General features: G+C 45.7%; 1 long non-coding RNA gene across 1 annotated transcript in view; it reads left to right on the plus strand.

Moving 5' to 3' along the window:
• Positions 1-23346, plus strand: part of LOC116222443 — a 148011-nt gene extending 124665 nt beyond the window's left edge. Inside the window, exon 5 of the long non-coding RNA XR_004164656.2 lies at positions 23083-23346. This is a non-coding gene — a long non-coding RNA (uncharacterized LOC116222443). The remainder of the gene's footprint in view (positions 1-23082) is intronic.
• Positions 23347-25159: the final 1813 nt, after the last annotated feature.

The raw sequence follows: 25159 nt of genomic DNA on the forward strand, positions 1-25159 counted from the left end.
TTTTTTCTGTGTGTAAGGCGTGACAGTCTTTATTTTCTGTTTGACTGGTGGCAAGAGTTGCAGTGGATGTCTTTCTCTCTTCTGCACCACGAAACAGCTTAAAAGCCTTTCTGGGACTTTTAATTTCTCACAGTCGAAACTCCAGACTGCCCCTGAAATGTGAGCCCCACTGAGTTATAACCAAATCCAATTCCTACTGAAACAACTACACACAAACAAAAATCATTTTCACTAGAAATTGTAGAATATGCTTAGTGTGTGAAAGAAAATAATTGGATTATGTAAATGTGGCGCACAAAGATAGATTTTTTTGGACTGCCTGCCTTTAATTACAGTATAACTCCTTAACAATATATCACACCTCTGACTAAGGCACATTAAGCCCCCCCCCCCCCCCACACACACACACACACAAAGAAAATGTTTTCAAAATGTATTGCCATTTCCTCTTTACACTGTTCAATTTCTTCACTGCATGTGCTTGAATGTAAAGCTCCGACACAAACAGCTAACATGCCTTTGTTGTGTTTCTGAAGTGTTTAAAAAAGAAAAGTGAGACATTTCAGGAGGGTAACATCAGGTCTCAAACCTGGTGGCAACGTTTAGGGAAAGCCTTCAGATTTCACCGAGGCTGAAACGCCTTAAATACATATTTGACAGCAGCCTGCGGTTCAAGCCACAGTACACCCCCTGCGGCAGAAGCAGTTTGATTTGATGGGGGAATTACTGCGGTTCTCAGAGGACTCTGCACTACACGATCCACTGTATCATGTCAGAGAGAGAGAGAGAGAGAGAGAGAGAGAGAAACAAGGAAACACAAATCTCATTCGTATTTGAAATAATCTTCCATAGCTGAACGCCAAACTGCTTTGTAAAATTAATCTCCCAGATCCACATGCCACCAAGGCCTGTGAATCATGGTCTGATAAAGCCAGCAGACAGGAGAGAGAGAGAGAGAGAGAGAGAGAGAGAGAGAGAGAGAGAGAGAGAGAGAGAGAAAGAGAGAGAGAGTCTTTGAGAAAGGGGGGTGTGGGGGGGGGTAGAAAAGATTGATTTTATTCCTTATGAATTGCCCCAGGAACAATATCTGTTAATCCACTAAGCACGTCTTAATCAACTCTAGCATGTTCTATTACTGTCTGTGGTCTGGCTAGGACCAAATAAAACATGGATAATCTGTGTAAGCCCTTGGCCCTGTGGCCCAGTCATTATTATGATCCGTCATAAGTCATAAACGCATGGCTTCTTAATTATGGGCGCACAATTACATTTTAATCTGCTATGTTTACTTTGGGTTATTAATACATGTCTGCAGCCTACAGAGTGTGATACTATTTCTGGATGACCATCTTCAACTTAATACTATGCTGTAGCTCGGTGAGATAACATAACGGTGACAGGGGGAAAAAGTTCACAGGAATTATTTGACGTCTGAACAAGTTGTTTCTTGAAGTCTGGTCAATGCAGAGTATAAATTGCTGAGTTTATTCAGTTGTGTATTTCTGTTAACGACTGCATGTGCATATTTATATCTGTAGCTCAGATAATACGGCTAGACAATTACAAAGTTCATGTTAGGGAATACAAGACTAGAGTGCTGATAAACTATACAGCTTTACCCGACTGCAAGGCAGTTAAATGTATATTAACAAAGGAGGCGTGGCAAGGGATTCATTACAACTTTCAAAGTTGGCTTTTTTTATTTGAAGAGTATCTCATTCCTAACTTTTAGAACTAGTGATGGCCTCTTTGAAAAAAAAGCATTTACAGTTCACACCTTACAGGGCTACTCTTATAAGGTCCTATACAACTTTCACCACAGCTTTCAGTTCGGGACGAGCTCTTTTGATGTCAGGAAAAATCATAATGTGAGATTGCCTTATCCCTTTCAATTTAATATTAAATGACTATGTAACCAGAATCTTTTGGCTTAAAACGAAAAGTAAAAAAGATTCAAAATATCATAACACTGCATACATTCTGGATGTCATTTAACCATATGACAATTTCTCAATCTCCTCAATCCTCTCACTGTCAGTGTGGGGTCAGAGGTCACGGACTAGTGATCATGGCTCTATGCTCCCGGCGATGAAGCAGAGTGCAATGACAGGTCGAGAGCCCGTCAGCCAGCCAGCCCGCCCGCCCGCCCGCCCGCCCGCCACGTGGCTCATCGCTCACATGACAGCCCTGTTGGAATCACCACTGGCAGCCTCATATGAGGGGAAATAATGGAATCTTATACGCTTTTGAGCGTGTCACTGTCCCGCCATCTTGCCTGTTCCCCCCCCCACACACACACACACACACACACACACACACACACCACTCCAAATGCAAAGTGCCACCTGGCCATGGACTCTGGAGTGCTGATGGGAACCAGGCTGTGGCTATGACACCCTCTCATGTGCTGCATCCGGAAAACTCAATGTTTGGTGGTGGGATGGGTGGGGGGGTGGACGTCCCTGGTCCTCTTTAATAAGAAAGCCCCCAGCTTCTTTCAAATTCAGTTCTCTCAAGCATCTCATTTGTTTACCAAACCATACTTCCCATCCCCCCCCCCCCCCCCCACACACACACACGCACACACACACACACACACACACACACTGTCCTCTCCGTGGGCACTTCTGCAGTGTGACAATGTGCTTTAAGCAGTCAGATGCTGTGATGAGTGCTCCGTGCTCCAGCCCTTCACCTGAAATCATGGAAAACCATCCTTGACATCTCTGTGGTTTGCAATGTCAAAACCACACACATTTACGTCAATACTTGTTGCACAGCCCCCCCAACACACACACACACACACACACACACACACACACACACACACACACACACACACACACACACACACACACACACACACCCTGCACACACACCCTGCACACCCTTTACATTTTCCACTCTGTTGGACATCATTTTCTGACCCAAGCCTAGCATGTGGAAGCAACACTGATAAATGATAAAGTTATCACTTTCTCACTTTCTTTTTCTCTCTCGGCTTTCCTTCTACTGTAGCATATGTTTAAGAAAGGCCTTACAGACCCAAGACATCTTCCCAACCCACCACACACACACACACACACACACACACACACACACACACACACACACACACACACACACACACACACACACACACACACACCCCACTTACTCCTTTTTCCTCTTCCCATGACTAAGCCATTATCCCCTCTCTCCCTTTCCTAATCAAAGAAGCACAGATGAAAAGACTGTATTAATAAAAAGTGTTCCCCCCTTCAGGAAGATGGGACTAAATGATTACCGAAATGTGCCCAATTTCACCCCCGGACCCCCCTCGCGGCGAGGGCATCTGGGGAGGGCGGAGCGGAGGCGACCGGCAGCCCTCTCACATCTGGAAGCTGTTTGGGCACGAGCGATTAGGCGACGCACAGCGCGCAGATACCACCCGCAGTCTCCCTGGATGTGTGTGTGTGTGTGTGTGTGTTTGGGTTTGCTCAGGGAGGACGTGTGAGAGGGAGAATGTGTGTGCGTGTCCGTATACGTGTGTGTGTATGTGTGTATGTGTGTGTGTGTGTGTGTGTGTGTGTGTGTGTGTGTGTGTGTGTGTGAGGAAATGATTACACGTGGCTGGGAGGAACACTGATTAGTTCACCAGACTCTTCATCCTCATTCCATGTCCCCTTCATTAGCCGACTCCAGGCTGCCCTTACCTTCAAGCCATTCTCATGTGCACCCCAGTAGATACTAGACAACCCGTGAGACCGTACATCCAATCCGTGTCGTGGCAGTGTAAAATGCATACAGAGCCACGTATTTCAGTCCGCCACCAAAGGGAAATACAGTAGACAGATAGATGAGTCTGTTTCCCCGTCATCACGGTGCCCAGAGAGACGGAACTGTATTGAACTTGTTTCTCTGAAGCCCGCTGTGGAGGTTAACTCTTGTTGCTGTGGCGACAGTATGTCACATTAGTCTGTGATTATCTGTATGAGGGGCTGGATGCCGTTTCCTGCAGCTTGAGTAATTGCATTTTTTTTGTCTCTTTTTCTTCCCCTTCTCTCTCTCCTCTCACTCTCTCTCGATCTCTCCTTTTCTTTCTCTCTCTCTCTCTCTCTCTCTCTCTCCCCTCCTTCTGTCTCTGCTTCTTCTTTCTCCCTCTTTTTAATCAAACTCACAAACAATAAGCGGGAGGTGTTGACAGAAAGTCAATGCGACGTGGACAGGCGTTGCGGTCCGAGACGAGGGCCTCAACTCCGCCACCTTTTATGCTCCAGATGACGAGGCCACGACCCCCCCGCCACCCACCACCCGCCACCCCCCCACCCCATCACACTGTCGGGCCCCGGCCAAACAAAGAGCTTCCAAGCAATCGCCAAATGAAAGCTGAGGGGGGAAATCCTTTTTCCCGCCACAGACAGCAACAGTGCAATTATGGCCCTCTTGTAAAAAGACTGATGTTATCTAATAAACAAACCCCCCCTGATGCACACACATCTTCCTCGCCGCCACCACCTCCCCATCTGCCATCTAGCAGTAAACAGCACACAAACACGGAGGACGTGTGCGACTGCAGAGTGGAGGCGCTTTGGGATGGAGGCGTCGAGAGCTTCCTGTGCAGCTTCAGGGACTCATCTGCTCCATGTTCTTAGTTCTGCTGTGAAAACGTGGAGAAAGTATGTTCTGCACTTTGTCTCCTCACTAGCTTTGTTCATCGGCTGTGGCGTACGCCTTTGTAAGGAGGGATGGGTATGCTTTGAAACTACAAGAAAAAGTAACGTGCTTTCCTTCCATTTACATGGGAGCAACACGAGAGAGACAAGCAGGTTGCCAGAGCACCGACGCTGTTCATTCTCCATGACAGTTGGCAATTTAAGACTGTGACACACCAGGCTGACGGTCGGTCGTAGGTGGAGCATCTGCGGCCCCAGTTTTTGCTGTGTTTGCGGTAGTCAGATTGAGCATGTTGAATAGCCGGCAGAGCCCATCGTTAAGAGAGATCACTCTATTTGGCAGTTCAATGAGTAGGCCTACAGTAAAAGAAATATTGTAGAAATATCGCATATATATATTAATATATAACTATTATGGCTAAAATATATAATAGAACATGGTTTTCAATGTAATATCCATGTTAACAAGTAGGTTACACTATATAAGAACATGACTGGTTAACAAGACATGATACAGAACATGAGACTTTGAGCTCCTTACATGTTATTATCGTAAACAATCCTACAATGTTACCAAGATAACTAGTGACAAGCAACCCAGGCCATTTCATAGCTCATGTGTGTGGATGTTGAGTTAAGGTTCATGGAGCTCAGAACTATGTATACATGTATACAACTGTGTATAACCAGAGAGATGTGGGACGGGAACCTCCTAGAATGTATAAACCAGATTAGAGTAAGCAACGGGGTTGGGGTTGAGATAACACCATGGGGAAACAAACCCAGACTAAGGTTAACACTAAGGACTGGGATACGAATATAGATATAGTACGTATATATATATATATATATATATATATACAGTATATATACAGTATATATATATATAAGCTATGTATATTCACAATTTTATATCACTACCAGACCTCTTACACATATATAAGTTGTTTATGTAAAGATAAACCTATAGATCCAAACAGAGTGTAGCTGTCTTCTGTCCAACTGGAATTGAACCGCGGTGTGTTCCTGGGTAGTGATACAAACTCGCTACTTAATCCAATCCACTGTGGAGCAAATCACTTTTCTAATTCCACGGACCATCTTCAGAACCTCCTAAACATACAAGTAATGTAACTAGACACTTCTGGTTCCAGCCAGCAAAGAGGAAATCATTTAAAAGACACATTAAAACCCAATTATAATGGAAATCGTGCAGAAAGCGCGGCCAACGGAGGGAAGTTTGTCGAATCGGACATAAGTGAGTGAGCAGCGCCAGAATGCACACAATCAGCGTTAACATATGCATGTCACTGCCCGTGTCGGGATGTTTGCTAATTTCCCCCCATTTTTAAAATTCCATTTTATTTGTGCTCATTGATTTTGTGGGAGGATGGGAATAGCGAACCATTGGCGCTCCATGAATAAAAGGCTGGCACTGACCTGTGCATAGATAATTCGCCATGAAAGACGATCAATAAATAACAAACACTCCCTAATCAGCCAAGAACCTGACAGAATGACATTCCATTATCCCGGCCAGGCCTAGTGCAGTCAGAACAACCAAACCTCAAAGGGCAGCATCCCTGCTCTGCACATTGCCAAGGCAGAAGACACACACACACACACATTGTATTCACACATCAACAAACACACCAAAGTCGCATATACAGAGTATATGATGTTCCAACACAGACAGACATTTGTACACACGACAACACACCGCCGGCAGACATAACGCATGTCCATGTAATTGCTTTACATATACACACACCTAATGGACATGTCTTACACACTCGGGCTCTACCAATGTGTGTGTCAACGTGCAGAGACATGTGTTCCAGTCCAGGTGAGGGAAAGACTAGTCTGTGAAGAACTGTGTTCCAACATCAAACACACACACACACACACACACACACACTCACACACACACGCTCATTCAAACACTCTCCCACTGAGACCGCACCCATCCGTCACACACTTCTTCACTGCAACATGATGCAATTCACAACACTGATGGCTAGTGAACACATACACAGCTCACACATACATACACACACACACACACACACGCTCAGTGACGACGTGCTGTCACTTTAAATCGGTGACAGCTAACTCTCTGTCGGACACTGACGGGACCCGGCTACTTCCCCATGTACAGAGCGAAATTACCTTCTGCCTGTCTGACATTTCCTGCAATCGATATGCGCAGGGCCCTGTCGACCCAATCAAAATTCATAAATCAAAGGCAGGGGCCATGAAATAAGCGGCGTGATAAATCCATTCGACCGCTCTGACAAGACACGCCACGGGCCCTGTTTAGCCCCGTCTCTCGTCTCTCGTCTCTCTCTAGTTCTCGAGCTGCGTCGAGCTCCGGGAGAGAAGTGATGTGAGCCGCGGTGAGATGTTGGATGGACATGGCAGAGACGGGAGAGGAGACAGCTGCTCAGGCATGGAGGTTTCATGTGGGGCTGGGCTGGGCTGGGCTGGGCTGGGCTGTGCCAGTGCCAGCGGAGCAGGTCTTTTATTTATGGTTACAGCTGGGGGAAGTACCGTGTCATCCCGACGGGGGCCACTTCTCCGGTGTCGTGGCCACCTCAAGTGCCCGCTCGAGATTTCAAAGATATGTTGCCTGTCGTGTTCGGCCGGCCGTAGTTTTCAATGGGTCGTGTTCAGCCGGCTTGATGGATGCAGAATCAGAATGTGTCTCGAGGTTTGTAGCAATCTGTAATCATTTCAAGCAAGGACACGCATACCTGTCATTTGACATTTTTGTGATCATTCTAAAACATTTTTGAGCCGAGCTTTGCTGATCTAGGAACATGCGCATGAGTGTACGTGTTAACTCTGTTTGTCCTTTGTAGTGTCTTTAAGGACAAATGTATATTCGTGTGTGTGTGTGTGTGTGTGTAGGCCTGAATGTCCCCATGTGTCTACGTGTGCATGTCTGTGTGTGCCTTTGAGCAAAGCCACAGTAGAGCTGGTAGGGTAGCAAGCTTTGAATTTCAATTACAACTTTGTTTTCTTCCCGTCTCTGTAAACCATTTCAGTGGCTCTGAGGCCCAGGTGATTCATAAGAGTCATACAGCCATAATCCGGGGTGGCTGTAACAGTAGAGGACAGAAACAAATTGGCAGGCAAAGGGGGACTGGCTGCCAAGGAAACGCTTTTGCACTACAATAATCAGTGTCACCCCCTGCCTTTCCAAATCTGGTGGGAAGGAGGGGAATGTTAGTGTGTGTGTGTGTGTGTGTGTGTGTGTGTGTGTGTGTGTGTGTGTGTACCTGTGCATGTCTGAGTCTGTGCCTGTGTAGGTATGAGTGTGTATGGGAGAGAGAGGTTTGTTATGGGTCCCTCCTGAGGTTCCTCCTGCCTCCAGTCCTGGGGACTCACGGTGAAGCCTCTCCAATACTAAGAGGTTTACAGTGCACCCCTACCGGGAGGAGACAATCCCTGCCATTGTATGCACCAGGCGCAGCCACGCAGATGAGCACACTGGGAACCGAGCCCACGGACCTGCTGGCACCAGAGCACAGCCTCACACAGAGCCTGATCACCTTCTGCCATCCACAATGAGAGCTCACATATGAACAACAATCACCTTTGTCTCCTCTTTAGAAGAAAAAAAAAAAAGAGATGCAGAGAGAGAGAGAGAGAGGGAGGAACCGTAGGCCACATCCTTTGCGGATTCCTAATTCCGACGCACTCCTGCACGGACACAACGGGAATGGAGGTGCCGGAGACAGCCCCGAGGCATGTTCTGCAAGTGAGCAGGCAGCGAGCGAGTGAACAAATGAGCGACAGCATGCCGGGTACATGAGTGTGCGGCGTCCGGCTTGTGCCGGAGCGACGGCTTAGGTGTTGAGCGCTCGGAAAAGGCCGAGTGGTGTCGGCTTGCACCGGACGGCTCGCGTGTCTCTCATTAACACTCAGCATTGTGCTGCAAGGGGAGAAGTGAGTGGGGGGTAAAGTGCCATGTTTCATCTCGGACACGGCTCTGTGTGTGTGTGTAGGTGTGTGTGTGTGCGTGTCTGTGTCCAACACTCACACACACACACACACACACACACACACACTCACAGACCGAGAGAGAGTGAGAGAGAGAGAGAGAGAGAGAGAGAGAGAGAGAGAGAGATAGTAGAGACCAGACACACCAACGTCATAGTTAGAGCTCTAGTTTCAAAAACCACGGCCTCATCATTCACCCGCTGAAGCCCGGTGCGTCACTCCCAGGGCCTCTAGTTTTCATAAAGTGCTAATATTGAACCCCGTGTGCATTGACGGCAGAAAATGAGGCCCGTATTGAGTTCGGTGCTCAGCGCCAAACCATTAACCAGGCGCCTTTTCTATTTTAAAATGAACGGGTCGGACAGGACCGGGAGCAGGGGTTGAGTCATGGCTGCGCTCGCATGCTCCACTGTTGAAATTAAACATTCGTAATTAATGTAATGCACCTAATGTGGCACAGCTTCCTGTAAAAGTGGGCCTGGAAGCCATCTGTAATCTGAGGATGGGCCCATAGAACCACGGTGCAACTGGAGGGTGAACGCAGACGCGCCGCTGGTCTGGGAAGAATTCCACTCGGGGAGTCTGAGAAAGTGTGCGTGTGAGAGAGAGCGACAAAGTGTGTGTATGTGTGTGTGTGTGGTTGTGTGCTTATTTATGTCTCTGTGTGTGTGTGTGTGTGTGTGACTGTGTGTCAAATTTGGAGATGACATCATGGATCCGAGCTGAGAGTGGACTCATTGTCTAATGAGAGGCATGGAAACTGGCAATTCGATATTGCTGGAGTGCCGTGGCCGATACAATGCTAATTATTTAAACATGTTCTGCAAATAAACAGTCGCACCACGCAAGCGAAAACCGGAGCCGGCCAAGAATAACACACAGAACCCGAAGTCGTGTTCTCGGACACGCCGACACATCTAACAACTGCCTAAACACAAGCAGTGGAGGAATATCTTTAAACGGCGTTGGGTTAGGTCATTGCCAAGCTGAGCTGCCAGAGTGTTAATCTTTTAAGTATGACTTTGCCTTCGTCTGAGCTTCAGTAGTTGAGTTCTCTCTGCCTGTCAAATGATCTCAGGTTCAGTCCCTGTTAAATTCATTCAGGGGCCAAAACGAATTTCAGTCATGGATCACGGCGATAATGAAATAATCACAAAATGACACTGTGAAATTGCAAAAAGAGGAGAAGGAGAGCGTGAGTGAGGCTGCTTTTCTTTTTTTTTTCTTTTTCTTTTTTTATTCCTCCCCTTTTAGCTCTTCACCCATTTCAGATCTTCAGCCATCCAGAGCCATCCAGAGAGGAGAGTGAAAACCGAAGGAGACGAGCCCCCCAGTAAATATATATATATATATTTGCTTGAGATGTGCCCAATAGAGACGAAAGCGCGAAATCGGCTGAGCGGAAAAGTTATCAGATGTTCCAGTTTGTGGCCCCGTGAAATCGACATGAGATTCCCCTCCATCAGTCAGTCACCCACCACCTCCACCCCCGACTGGTGTCTGGCCCCTCTTTCCTGGAGGAAGACAGTTTAAAGGGTTGGAAATAGGGGGGGGGGGGGGGGGGGGGGGTGCAGAGTCCTGAAAGAGCAAACAAGAAGGCATCGGCCACTCACTGACTTAACCTCTGTCATCCCCCTGCACCCGTGTCAGCAAAGAATGAAATAAAGATGAATGAGCCCTTATCCCAGCCACTGCTGGTTCGCCTCATTGGGCCCAATTGCATCAGGCCTAGTAACTGTTCATATAGAAAGATTAATAGAGCGTCCTGACTGGGGTACTGTGTGTGTGTGTGTGTGTGTGTGGGGGGGGGGGGGGGGGGGGGCAGAAACGCATACAAATGGGGTCTATCGGAGCAGTGCGGGATGGCGGGTGGGTGGGGGGGGGGGCAGAGTTATTACAAGGCAACACGACAGTAGGAATAGGTGGAGATGGGAAACCGAGGAGGCAGGTTCCACTTTGAGCCCGTAATTGATAAAGTTCTACACTGACGCGTTAATTTCGAGCGGTATTGTCGTAGCCGGGGTAACCGGGGCGCCGTGGTAACCGAAAAGCGTCTATTTATCCTTGTCTCTTTCATCCTTCAGAAACAATATGCCGCCTCTTTTGTCTGCAGGGGGCCTGAGAGTATGACTTTATTTGTGTATGCAGGCTAGGAGGTGTGTGTAGATGAGATTAACTTCACACACACCCACACACACACACACACACACACACACACACACACACACGACAGTGTCACACATGTTGGCTCAGATTGTAACTACCTGGGAACCTGAAACATTTTTCATGGTGAGTGTCATTTACAGACAATCAAAGGTTAAATTGAAAAAGAAGTCCATGTTTTCCATTGTGAAAAAAAGTATTATTACTTCACATTCTCCGTCAGTAAATGAAAAATCATTAAACATTAATTCTAGTATAACATTATTAGCACTAGAAATAATATATTAGCTGCTACTGCTATTACTAACTAATTAATATAACAATGTGTGATAAATTATTACACTAGTGAGTAAATGTGATTTACTATGACAGTATTTTACATGTGATAATTAAACCGTGATAATTAACATGCTAACAGTATCATTACTTCATACTGTGACTATTTCACAAAAATATATGAAACATTTTAAATAAAAAATGATAATGACAAAATAAGCAAATGTTCCATTCAATCCAGGACATCAGTATCATTCCAACACACACACACACACACACACACACACACACACACACACACACACACAAAGTACACCCTGATAATAGCATGCTGCTAGATATCAGCCTACAATGAGGGAGAGGGGAAGGCAAAGCGGGAGACCGATAGAGAGAACAGGATTTGTGTAGCGGGACACATTATCAGGCTCCAGCACCCGTAATCTCCATATTGTAAATATGAATCATCCTCTTTTTACATGCACTCATACACTAGCCTTGCATCCTTTGACAGGCTTAAGCTGCTATTGTTATATGAAATACCCTCTGACAGACAAGGTTGTGTGATTAAGATTTAATCTGGTTAAACGTCTGCGCCGAGCAGGGAAGGGGAAATATGTGCCGGGTGAAATCTGGTTAAATTGATATGTCTGTGTTCCACCGCCGGTGTTTGGCTGTGCCGGGGCGGCACAAAGAGACGGTAGGAAAAGCCTCTGAATCACCTCCAGTACGAGCGCCCCGTGTGTGGGTTTCCCATAATTCCTTGCCTCACAGTCCCCTTCACGGGCTTGCTAAACTCAGGTTATCCTCACCACACGCTGGGTTTACACTCCCTGGGATACTCACAGGGAAATCTGTGCACAAAGGATAGGTGGACATGAATACAGCTTTGGATAATAAACAAAGTCTTATTTTTTTTTCTGTTTTTCAAATGCATGGACATCAACCTGGATAATGGTTCAAATAGAATGGACATTCAACCTGGATCATGGTTCAAATAGATTTTCACCCTGGTGGGCCATCCTGGACAATCATTCTTTTTTTTAAATAATAAAATAAGTCACTAACTGACTGGTTCAAGTACATCTGGAACTGGGCTAATCTCTGTGGTCTGTGTGTGTCTTCTAGGGAGGAGAATAGGACACGCATACTGTATAAGGACATTGGCCCAGCAGTGTGCTTACCAACCCAGGTCCAAGAAATCCAGCTCCATTAGCCCAAAAGACAGAAAGATGTAAAGACACTTAACCCCCGTGTTAAAATATCACCCATGGTGGTTACTGCGGTGACTGCTTCTGCACAGTAATTATCAGGGAAAGAGGGAGGGCGAGACAGAGAGAAAGACAGAAAGAGAAAGAGAGAGAGAGAGAGAGAGAGAGAGAGAGAGAGAGGCAGAGAGATGTAGAGGCAAGGACCAGTCTGTGAGGGGGCTTGGGTGTGAGAGATAGTGAGAAAGATAGATACTGGGAAGGGAGGAAAAGCAAGACAGAGAGAGAGAGAGAGAGAGAGAGAGAGAAAAAGAAAGAGTGAAAAAGAAAAAGAAAGAGAGAGAGGTGACATGAATAGGGGAGGAGTCTTCCCCAGGTCTCCCCCTCTACTCTCTCCTCCTCTCCCACAGCCCCAGGTGTTTAACATATTAAAGCACTTCATCTCTGCTCCAGCATAAAGCCAATAAGTGCATTCAGAGAGAGAGAGAGGGCTGCATGTTGCTACACTGCATCTTGTATCTATAGTCTTCATTTACTATCCCTCCTCTAAAACACACGCACCCAAACACACCCTGTGTATGCACACACACACACACACACACACACACACACACACACACACACACACACACACACACACACACACACACACACACACACACACACACACACACACACACACACACACACACACACACAATGCTGTTATGCTGTTTCATAGCATAGACACATCATAGCAAACATCATAAACACAGGTATGCATACATTCAACCAGCAGACATGTATTGCTAAGCAAGGCCAACACCGTGGGTCAAACATCTAAGGAGCTCACACACAGATAAAAATACCTCGACTTTTGTGCCACTTTTGATTTAAAAAGCGCCCGCTAAATGTAATCGTAAATCTGTGAACTCACACATGCTACCAAATGCCCACACACAGATTTACACGCGCACACACTTCTACAATTCGGTAAACATGAGTCAAGTCCTCCTCACAAGTCTTTACTGAGGTGAGAGTGGCGTGTAGGTTGGTATAAAGATTATATATAGCTTCTGGTAGTTTTTAAGCATGGGTTTTAAATGCATCATGATTATACTGTAGGATGAACAGAAATGTGTTGCACTTGTGTGTTTTAAGGGGAAGAGAGGGCGGACTGCTCCACGCAAAGTTGTCGGAGAATGCCAAACAGCCCTACTCTCTAGTGCCACCATATGGAGGAATATTTAACAGGCTTAAAAAGGGGAGGAGGGGGCTCGTCACTCCAGCGAGTTGTTTACACACACACACACACACACACACACACACACACACGCACAAACGCACACCAACAAGAAACGTTTAACTTATTGCATGTAAAGACTTAAAAAAGAAAATGAACCACAGCTATATCCCCCAAGTTCTAGTTCGGATAGCGAGCTTACTTTACGTTCTATAAGAACAATGTGAAATCACTGAAACATAAATGCATCACGATCCTCCTTCCAAAACTACCTCTCTGGATCACATGGGAACAGAAGTAGACAGGCAAAGACAAATCAGTAAAACTGACTGCCATTCCCTTTTAAAAGGCCATAAACCTCTCCGATGTTCCTAAGGACACTGCAGAGAGCAGAGGTACAGCAGGGAGTGTTCACACAACTGCTGTTGGTTCTCTGGTCTTAACACTCTCACGCCTGGATATCATTGCTGATGCGTTGCTGGTTCCTTTATCAACTCCCTTTTCTCCCTTCCTTCCTTTCTATTCTCCCTCTCTTCTCTCATTTCTCCTACCAGGCCCCTTCCTCTTCCTCATCACTTCTTCTCCTTCCTCCAAAGCACATAATATTTCTCTCCTTTCATCCTCTTTCCCCCCTCTCAACTCCACTCCTGTGCCCACTTTACTCCTCTCCACTCCTCTCCACTCCATGCCTCTCTTCTCTTCAGCACTCCTTTGCCCTCCTTTCTCTTCCCCTCCTCTCTCCTCTCCTCTCCTCTCATCTCTCCATCACTCCACTCCTCTCCTCTCCTTTGCTCTGCTCTGATCCCCAGGCCTGCATTAATGAGGCCAATAAATAAATGGCCACACCACTCATCCATTATACACATTCATTTCACAACAAAACATTAATCAATTCAAATTTATGTACTAATGCGAGGGCCCAATCAATCGGCCTTCTTATGACAATTAACACAGCTTTAGCGCCGCTAAAACCCGCTGACCCATCAATTACGCTTTCCATCAAACTAGCACTAATGGCACCTCTCGCTTTACAGGGCACCCCCCTCCCCTCACCCACTACGCTGCCAACACCACACACACACACACGCACGCACGCACGCACACACACACACGCACGCACGCACGCACGCACGCACGCACGCACACACGCACGCGCGCACACACACACACACACACAAACACCTCACTCACAAAACACACAATTTTACCCTACCTACTTACTTCAAGTCCCATGCAGCACTTGCATGTATACTGATATTCCTCACAGACACACACACACACAAACACACACACACACACACACACACACACACACACACACACACACACACACACACACACACACATACACATGTATACTGATATTTCTCACAGACACTTGACCTTTTACAGTTTTTTAAGACATACACTGTACATGAAATCCAAACCAAAAATAAACACTCGTGCATACCCAGACAGTTCCACAAAAGCATGCTGTAGTGAATGAAGCAATGCGCAGCCTTCTCTTTGGCTCTTTACCGCTCATTGAAGGACGCATAGGGAAATCACTGAATACAGATGGACTGAAATGCTGGGGGGGGGGGGTCTAAACTCTACATCCCACTTTGGGTAAGGGTGGACAAGTACGCTAAAGAGACAGGAAACTACACACAGGCAATTACACATAACACACAGACTCAAAGTGATAAGAGAAACACACGCTAACATTAACACAAGCAGGGAGTACATTCTAAAATGGAACATTAAACACAGAATTTAACATTAACATTTTCACTAGCGCACACGCTCAGCATTATGGGGCGAAACAACATCACACACACACACACGAAAGTGCACAACCCCCCCCTTGCACGCACGCGACAATAAAATCCCGAAACAGCATACACTCTCTCACACACACGCGCGCACTTTCTCTCACAGTCACATTTGACACCAACAGTACGACTCACAGAACTCTACTAAATCACCATTTCTGCACGGGTTATTGAAGTGGGCTGTGACAAGGTCACCTCATTAACTCCTGTGTTTCCGTGGTCATCTCTGCAAAAGCAGCGCTCCTCATCAACACCCTTGTGTGCCGCCTCTCTGGTCTTTACAGTGGCTCGGCTACAGGTCTCTCTTATTCAGGGTCAGCACACTCAACCACATTCAGCTGTTTATTCACCATGCACCACATATGGAGTGTAAGCACTCTGAAGAAGGCATTAGCAAGTCCATCCTCATTCCCTGTTGTGAGCACTGTTTTTATGTATTTATTTGCCTTTATTTTGTCTCTCTCTTCCATGCTACGGCCACATAAACCCCTGATCCCAGATCAGAGATGCCCGCTGTCATAAGTTCACATCTCGGGCCGCATCTGCATTCGTACGGTGGCCTGTGAGGTTGGCACGGGGTTCAGTGCTATCCCTCCCCACCGCCAGCACTGCAACTTAACTCCGGGATGTCTCGAAAGCGGCAAAGGTGAAGAGACGGTGGCAATTAAAAATTAAAGAGAGACAAGAGAGAGATGTAGCTCTCGCTACAGCAGGACACGCCAGGGGAAGAAAGGAGGAGGGGAAGAGGGGAGAGGAGAGAAGAGAGAAGAAAAGAGGAAGATGCTAAAGAGAGGAGTGTTTGAGGGGGATAGATTGCATCTTTCTCGTTAGCTTTTAAATGGTATTATTCCTGGATGTATTGTGATGGGGTACAAATAGTAACGCATGCACTATAAAATGAGGGCGCATAAGATGAGTTCACAGAGACAGAAAGAGAAAGAAAAGAGGGTGAGTCTGGTTTCAAATGATTTTACAGACCCGTTTCTGTTGGGGTGCTAGCTTGCCTTCACGGCATTTGCTCGCTCTGTGTGCTAGTGATAGGGACAGAAATAGTTGCTCTCGTGGAGTTTTATGTACCAGTAAAACTGAGTCAAAATTGCATTTTAACAAAAAAAGCAACCCCACCCCAAATTTGTTTGAAAACTGCCAATTAGTGGATAAAGTGAAAAAGCACCACAAAATGGATGCACATGGCGTCCCTCGCCGCCTTTGGAAAAAATGCATTTTGTATTAACCCCATAACAAAAGAACGTTAAATAAAAGTAACCGAATTAAAATAATTGCCTTCATTGTTTTCCATAGCTCCTATTGTTTATAGCAAGGTTATGTTTTGCTTCAGTCCATGAGGATAAGCCTGAAGAAAAGGGACTTGAGTCTGTTGTTTGTTGTTGTTTGTGCGCGCCCGTCCTTTCCCACTTTCAGGGACACTTGTTTTAATAGTGCTGGAACGGAATGGAAGAAGGAAAAAAGGCAATGTGACCGGGAAGTCAGTGTTGACATGGCGGAGTCCATTAGAGAGGAGCACATAAAGTACCTTTAAATCATTCAAATGATGTAGGCACTTTGTAGGCAATTCACTATCCAGTTTGGGGCTGCACGCGTCGCGTTTCCAAAACATTACTTTGCACCTATTTACATGGGAGTGATTTCTGCGGTTTGGTTATCTGTTGGAATTTGTACGTCCCAAATATAATTTGGGGCCCCGTAGTGCTGGGAAGCCAGTGTAAGATTATACAAGTGATAACAGCCTGGGTTGCATTTACATACAAACTTACTTTGTCCGCTGTCACATTTTCTTAACCTCTCTGTCCTGGCACCACCCGTAAATGAACTTGTCTGAGGTCAATTCTTTTTTTTTTTCTCCTCTCCCCCTTTTCCTTTCCCGACTTTCGTTTTCCCATCCTTCTCTCTATCTATCTCTCTCCCTCACTCTGTCTCTCTCTCTCTTGCTCACTTTCTCTCGTTCTCCATCTAAATTGCGAGCCTATATTTCTGTAACTCTGATGCAATTATGCCATCCCGATTGGCTTGCTTGTGGTCGCCGAATGAAAAAAAACAGACACTCACAAAGCCTGGCTTTGTGTATCAAGAAAAGAAAGGCTTGAAAATTGCCTGAGATACACACAAATTCACCCACACACACACACACACACACACACACACACACACACCCCCACACACACACCCAGAGCAACTCACTCGCTCCTCTCACACAAGTAGGTTGCACACACACACAAAACACAAAAGATACCACCGTTCACCAGCAGCAGGACGGGATAAAAGTCGACAGTTTCTATTAACAATAACAAGACAAAATACAGAGGTCTTTTATCTCTTAAAATGTAAATTTATACAAAGGCAGGAGCCCTCCCTGCTGTAAATATCACACACCTCTGAAGAGCACAAAACCAGACCCAATTGATTTCCCCTTTCTCCCTTCCTGGTTTAGACCATCTGCACAATCTCACTGGCTGGCATTATATCAATGGCAAAATTAAAAATCCTCTATTCCACTAAACCATGTGGGAGATTGGTGAGGCACGGGGCTGTTTACTCTTTAAATTATATGATTGATTTCCTTTAAGGTTATTTGGGTTTTTTTAATGTTCATATCTGCTTCATCTGCATCATTTTTCTCCTTTATTCGATTGATTTCCTGGTGTCGGGGACTAACTCTTTCTTCCTTTCTCTCCCTCGTTCTCTCTCTTTCCCTCATTCTCTCTCTCTCTCTCTTTCAGTAACCTCACTTTAGAGCATATCAGCTTACATCTGTGCTCATTTACATTAATAAGCCCACAGCCAACTGCAAATGTATTGATTTCCAACCCCTGCATAGGTTGGTGCCCAATCCCTTGTTATTCGTGATGAATGTTCTCTCTTGTTTATGGTATTACAAAGGCTCAGGGAGGGGAGGCTAATTTGATTTGCATCCACCTCGGTCAAGCACCCTTCAAAAATAACAAGACGGCACATTTAGCAAGGTGAAAAAAAAAAAAGCAAGGAGCTGAGACGAGCTCTAGTTTTTGAAGTCGTCCACGCAAGCAGTGGGGGTGGGCCCGAGGGCGTGGCAGCCCCTGTCAGGAGCGGAGTGATTTCATATTCTTATGATCTTCAATTGAATTTGGCTCCAAATAGGATGGAGAACATAGACAGTCTTTCTTTAACCCAGAGGTCAAACAGAGGGGGCTCTGTGCTCAATGCAAACACCGTCAGGGTAAACATGGCAGCTGAGTAAATGAGAACATTTAGGAGCAATTACTGCAGAATTATGTTGATGATTATGCAGAAGTGGAGGGAATTTTAAATTATTTTCGAATTTAAAATCTAAAGTTCTCCAACTACACATTTCTGCGAGTGGCAACAACTCATATAAGTCACACATAGTAGGAGACGCCCTTTGAAGTAAATGTGTCCTTTGTAATGGGCCGCCACACACACACCCAGCCAATCAAAGATGGCTGCAAACACACAGGCTCAGCCCCTGCGACCACATTACCATGCTAAAGTGTCTGTCAGGCTCCACTCAATACAAACAGACAGAATTTATGCAACGACACAAAAACAGCCACACAATATCATGTGGAGATTTTCCTATATAACCAGTGACCCAAGCAAAGGGGCCGATCAAAGGCGCTCCTGTTTATGTCCTGTTGTCTTTTTTCCCTTTGATCCTGGCACAGCTTTTAGATAATACTAATAGATCACGGGCCAACGGGATGGGACAGGATAATGGAGCTTTCATTGCAGCCTGATTAACTTGGCTGTAGGGTTCCACCTCGCCCCTTTCGGCATGATGGTCCTAATTAATAACGATTGCTCCCCAAAATGTGCAAATGGAACGATAAACGAAGGACCAACTAATTAACTGCAACCATTTCTACTAATCATTACTTAACATCCCGTTTTGTCATCATTACACTGATGCGAATGCAAGGGCAGATAAAACAGGTCAGCCGTTTTTTTTTTACTCCACCCCCCCCCCCCCCCCCCCCCCCCCGCACCATAAAACCCTGACAGCCATATTTTGTTTCCCAATAAAAAGACAAACAAGTAATTAAAGTGAGAGCTGAAGTAAGGGTCTGCTAAAGTTCCCCGTCACTTCAATATTCCGCTGCCGGGCCAGGCGGCGCCATTTTTCAAAGGAAATGCTGAAATCATCCCAACCCCTCAGACAAGCAAGAAAGGGTCATTTGCCTGCTCTCTCCAAACAAAGGGATAAGGTGAGGAAAGAAGCAAAACACCACTGAGTAAGTGAGAGAGAGAGAGGGAGAGAGAGAGAGAGAGTGAGAGAGAGAGGGAGGGAGAGAGAGAGAGAGAGAGGGAGAGTAACTGAGGAGAGGAAGAGGGGAGGTCAATGAGAGAGCGAGAGAGGAGAAAGAGAGAAAGTGCAAGAAAAAAAAATGGCAAGAACTACTTTGAGAAATGCTGTCAGCATCATCTCTTTGGTGGGAGCGTTCCAACTCATTTATTCTCGAGCGTCTTGCAAGGGAAGGGGAAATCAGCATTGGCAAAATGCTTCTGTTTATCTTTATGGTCCGAGACCCAGGGAGAAAGCTGCTGAAAATGTAGTGTTCATATCCGGTCAGTATTTATGTGTACCTTCACACGCAGAGCGGAATCGACAGCGCTCATTGACAGAGAGACAATGTCAGCTGAAATGCCAATCAAAAAGTTAATAGTCTGTCCATCGGGCGCAGGGCAGAGTCCTCCTGAGCTTAGACAGAAAATCCTCACAAACCACTCAGATTCGCTTCTCAAGGCAGCTTTATTCAGTGGCAGTATGTGTGTGTAAATGTATATTTTATGTTTGTATGTCTTTGAGAGAAGCTATCATGCTAGCAAGTCTTGCCGTGCTCCAATGTAAGAGATATACAGCAAAACATTTAAAAATCACATCAGTATATTAAAACATGGAGCCAACAACAAAATGCCATGCTTACAACACTATTACACACATTAATTATTGCACTATTATACTATTGGACACATTACCTATTGCACTATTACACAATTGCACACATTATCTACACTATTTCACCACACTTTGTGGTGCCATTATGTTTTCTTACTTTGGTCAGCTGATCAAAAAGCTTGGTCAACTTCTGGCCTAAACATTCCTTTGCAACGAGAAACACAGGCTTGTGTTGCTCCTGCTTAACATACTCATTGCCACAGGAATGGGGAGCAATCTGGTTATAACTTTGGTGAGATTACCAGTGGCCATGGGGATGGATTAAAAAAATCTCATCTCAAACTTCAAAAGAGCCCATCGCTTATTAGCCCTACCTACTGGTGCATGAAAGACAATAGCGGGTGGCCAAGTCTCTTATTGCTAATAATCCACAAACGCTTTTGCAGAACACTATGTATGGTAATGAATGGGCTGTCAATATCTGCCTTTCAAATGGTCTGATTTACTAAAAGTTTTATGAAGACAGTAAATTCTGTGCCTTATTTTCCCCATCCTCTGAGGCTGAGCACTAGGAAATCAATACGCCTTCAAACCTGCTCTCGAATTTTTGTCAACCTTCAATTATTATCTGGCTGGTGGAGAAGGGGGAGGAGGGGATTAGGGTTATAATTGACCCAGGTGCCACTTAGACAGACAGGTCTTACACTGAAAAGATATTCTCCACTGAAAAGATTTCCCATACAGCATATTAAACCTGTCCTCACATGAGACACTTCACCAACTGGGGTAAAAAAAAAAAAAAAAAAAGGTGTTGTTCTCACAGAAATAAGCCATTATATCCCTGCCGTTGTTTTTTTTCCCCCTCTCTCTCTCTCAATGGATTTGACATGTCAACAGTCAGCACATCAGTGGTTAAACAGCGGTAGGCAACACCATTAAATTAAACACATTTCACATGATAAACACATACAGCGGGGTGTGCCTCATTTTGAGGGAAAGTACCGATAAATCGACAATAGGTTTTGATGCATTTACCCCAGTTTTTTTTTTTTTTCCTCCTTTTTTTTATTTGAGAGGCACACTTGTTTCTCATTCAGGATGATTTATTGCGCGGGAGTCCATGCTTTGACCTTTTGCCATTGTACAAATGTCTGCAGCCAAAAGTGAATGATTAGCGCTTGTTCCTGCCCCACGCTGTGGCTTTGCTATAAATCTGGGCTAATCTATCCGTCATAATTGTCACCAGCGGAGCAGCGCTTTGCCTGGGAATAAACACACCTCTATTTGCATTGAATGCACACTGCCCACAACAGCACAGAGAGCCCACAGCCAGGGGAGGAAATATGGGTGACTGCTGTAATGACTGCTGTAGTTTTACCGTCTGACAGAGACAAAGAATAGGGCTTTTACAAGCTATGGTGCATGGCAATCATAACACAACTGTTCTTCAAACTGGCTAGAGCACAAACCTTGACTTACTACTGAATATACCATGTACTTTAATGAACCATGACATCTGTGTTTAATTAAAACCATTAGTCTACACAGTGTATGTGTATGGGAAAGTGTTAATGTGTGTGTGGGAGATGTGATGTGCATTTGCGATTGATTGTGTATGTGTCCATGCGTGTTTGTGTGTGCATTTGTGTGTGTTTAATGCGGTAGATATGTCCATTGTTAATGGCCTTGGTGGTCATTTAGCTTGATGCAGCTCATTTACAACTAAACAAAGGAGATGCACATGAAAAAAAAAGTCCATAACCCCCATTCAGTCCTATTGATATTTCACTGACTGCATCATAAAGCTCAATAATCCCCTTTGACTGGAGGTTAAGTGATGGAATTCATTTGGCTGGCCTAAGAGGTAGTCATGCACAAAAACCACATTATTTCTCCTTTATGAATTTGTAAAAGCTTCTGATGGCAAAAACACAATTAAAACTGATCAATATGTAATTTAGGCTGTCTGACGGACTATAGTTTGTATGTGTGTGTGCGCGTGTGCGTGTGCGTGTGCGTGCGTGTGTGCTTTCCCCCCCTAATTTTCTGGACATATATTCTGGCCCCAATGTACAGTGTTGGTTCCCAAGAACACCCAAGCATTGCATTTTTTTTTTCACAGCTTGGGTGTTATTCATTGTGTTCAATACTCCATTTAAGGCAGCAATGAGCTCTGGATGACCTCTCCGCTGAACTGTTGCGACCATCATACTCTGAAACAACACATCCACTACACGGCTGTGTCCTATCCCATTCTCTGCTTGCCGTGCCCTCATCAGCAGCATAATGGGGGTTGTTGTTAGTATACACACCATCGCTGTGGCTTGGCGAAACAGTCATAGAGGATGGTGGGGTTGTCAGTGGAGACAACACGCAAAGAAATAAACTGGACCATTCAGCTCTCACAGCATGGGGGGCCTTCCAGGAGGTTCGGGGGTTTTTTTGTCCATAAAATCACCCATGCCATATTTTTTTTACACGGCTTATCAATCTACACGTGATCTCCTCGGTTAAAAAAAGGATCTTGATAGCTGTTTATCAGCAATTTGCAAGGGTATTTACAGGCATCTCCCATGTGAGAGATTATTACGCCAAACGGCTGGATGTTGTGAGTGAAATAAAAGGCGGTGAAAGACTGGATAAATTGGATCATGAGTCTTTCCATGGATGAGATTACAAAACACGATACACGCGAAATATTGTCAAATGAGATTATCAGCCATTTTCCCCCCTGGCTTGAACTGTCCAACAAGCATAACTGACAGTAATACAAAGCTTATAAGTCCAATCAGGTGAAAATCAAACTGATCAGATGTGATTTTCTTTGCAGATTTGAAATGGATATGGCGAGGCATGATCTTCAGTCGGAGATCCACTCAGTGAATGATCACATTATGGGCCCTGCAATGGCGTGGGGTTCAGGAAAGCTATGCGGCAGTCGGGGGCAAAGAAATGAACAAGTGTTTCATCTGTCACTTTCTCAATAAAGCGCTCAATAAAAGTGGGAAATTGATGATGTTACCGGCTGTATTACATCTGAGGGCTTCACAATGAGAAAGAAAGAGAGAGAGAGAGAGTGAAAGAGAGAGCGAAAGAGAGAGAGAGAGAGAGAGGACAAATGAAGGGAGCAGTTTCCATCATTTGTTTTTCTTTTTTTCTTCTTGTGGCATTAGCAAGGGGTCAAAGTGAGGTTAATATCCAGACATAAATCATACTCGTAAAAAGCGGATCTAACGACACTTTAAAAAACATCTGTGGGCCAAAACACACTGTGTGGTTTCTATCTTTCTTTGCCCCCCATCCCTTTCTCTCACTTACACACACACACACACACACACACACACACACACACACACACACACACACACACACACACACACACACACACACTCACACACACACACACGCAGACACACACACACACGCAGACGCAAACGCACACGCACACACACTCTCACACACACACACACACACACACACACACACTCTCACACACACACGCACACGCACACACACTCTCACACACACACACACACACACACACACACACACACACACGCAGACGCACAAAGAGGGCCTTTAATAGGACACAAGGCTGTATCTGTGGTGGCCTGTGATCTGTGACACTGATGAGGACTGACACTGACACAAGCACAGGAGGGGTGGGGGGGGTGGGGGGTGGATAGGCGAGGACAGAGACGGGGGACGGGGGACGGGGGGGGTGGATAGGCGAGGACAGGGACGGGGGGGGGGGGGGCGGAGGGGGTGTTAGTGGTGGTGGTTGTGCTGGGTGAGGGAGCTGTACTAGGGGAATTAGAAGTGAATGATTCCTCTCGTATGTAAATGGCAATTAAAGGATGAGAGGTGCTCTGGGCAATGGCGTGCGAACTCCACTCTCGTTTGTTTGGACCGGGCATCACTGCCGGGCATGTCCACAGACAGGCCCATCAGCCCCTCGCATCACACATCACAACACATCACGATGCACATGTTCGTACGGAAAGTACACACACACACACACACACATACACACACACACAGACACACACACGCACACAAAAAAAGGAAATAAATCCACACTCCCCTGGACCAGATCGAATCAATTTTGCATAATGGCAGAGGTGATCATTATGGGGTGCTTTTGTTTGTTCAAATGAAGAGTGAGCATAGGCGCTTATTGGGTCGAGTAGAGGTGGACGGGGGGGGGGGGGGGGGGGTTGGGTGCAGAGGGTGAGACAGAGGAGTGTGGGGGGGGGGGGTATGGATGAGAGGACCTCAACCCCTAGTCCAGCGTCACCACTGTCGATGTCAGGTGTCAAGAAGAGCTGAAGCGAGGTGAAAGGTTTTTTTTTTTTCCCCTTTCGTTCGTTTTTTGAAGATTTGAGCTTTTTTTTTTTTTTTGCAAACTGCTGGGAGAGCGAGTCTGCCGTTTGTTAGTGACCAAATCAATGGCCCCGCCTGTAGGTGAAGAACGGCAGGAGTCATTCGGTGCGCTCCTCTTAAGTGGAAAGTGCATTCTGACACATTTATCATGCAAATTGTGCCAATTCCTCCAATATTCTGGGCTGGCGTGTGAAACGAATGGGGTCTCTTGACGGTGTCTCAGGCCTCATTGACGAGGCGAGGAAGGAGGGTGATTTTCTGTCACGCCATGAGGGATGGCTGGAGAGAGTGTGACGGGGGTCCATTCCCTCAACTGCTTTTTTTTTTGTTTCCTAATGCTGACATGCACCGTTATGGTCACACCTCATTTTATCGGTGCTGCTTGAAACCGGAGAGTGTGAACGGGCCATTCTTAAGACTGTAGGCCTCTTCTGGTCATGGAAATATCGCCCCGTTTGGAACGGGAGAGTGTGAACGGGCCATTCTTAAGACTGTAGGCCTCTTCTGGTCATGGAAATATCGCC

Source organism: Clupea harengus, chromosome 11 (assembly GCF_900700415.2).
Source record: "Clupea harengus chromosome 11, Ch_v2.0.2, whole genome shotgun sequence".
Classification (NCBI taxonomy): Eukaryota; Metazoa; Chordata; class Actinopteri; order Clupeiformes; family Clupeidae; genus Clupea; species Clupea harengus.